The sequence below is a fragment of the Ursus maritimus genome, unplaced genomic scaffold (genome assembly GCF_017311325.1).
Source record: "Ursus maritimus isolate PB19 unplaced genomic scaffold, ASM1731132v1 scaffold_34, whole genome shotgun sequence".
Taxonomy (NCBI): domain Eukaryota; kingdom Metazoa; phylum Chordata; class Mammalia; order Carnivora; family Ursidae; genus Ursus; species Ursus maritimus.
Window position 1 is genome coordinate 26633894 of NW_024426008.1, and position 833 is coordinate 26634726.

Here is an 833-nt window from a genome sequence, read left to right on the forward strand (position 1 = left end):
CGGAGCGCGCCGGCAAGGCCTCCCCGCAAGCTCAGCGCCCCGACCCTGCCGCGCTGGAGGGTCCGAGCCGACCTCCCCGCCCGCAGCCCGGCGCCGCGGGGCGCTGGGACGCGCGAGCAGATTGCGGCCGGCGCACGCGGCTCGTTTGCATTTCTATGGAGAGCGCACAATAGCGGAGGTCTGGCGTGTGGCGGTTTGCAGGAGGGACAATCGAGGCTTTCTCTTCATAGCGACACTGTCCACCTGCCGCAGGGTGGGGTGGGTAGGGCCCCGCCGCGCGTGGGGGTCGCGGGGCTACCCGGCGCGTGGGGATCGGGCCACGTGCGGCTCCTGCGCCCCCCAGTGCGCATCCCCTGCACCGGTGACCCTGCACCAGCGGTCCGTTTGCGTGTAATCCCCCCTCCCTCGCTCCCGGGTCCTCGCACCGGCTGCCGCACAGTCTACGCAGCCAGGTGCGCTGCGCGGAGACCGGGGGCTCTTGACCCCAGGAGCTTGAAGTACGCAGCTCGGAATCCCTTTCCCGAGGCGCCATCTACAGGCTATCCAGAAAGACTCGGGCCACCCCTATCCCCAATTGCTTTGGTGTCCAGGGTGCTAGCCCCGGGCTCTGCCATCACCGAGCGGCCCTGGCGAATCCGCTGAGCCCCATCCCAGCTGCGCGTTCATGGAAGCCAGAGGAAAACCTACCCGGGAAGGAGGTGAGGACAAAAGGAGACTCCGACCCAGCACTAATGGAGGCAGAGCCCGTACCTCTTATGCTATTTTGAAATGTTCGAATTACCTAAACATACATATATAAAAGTTTGTTTTCTAATTATAGCATAATAAAACTA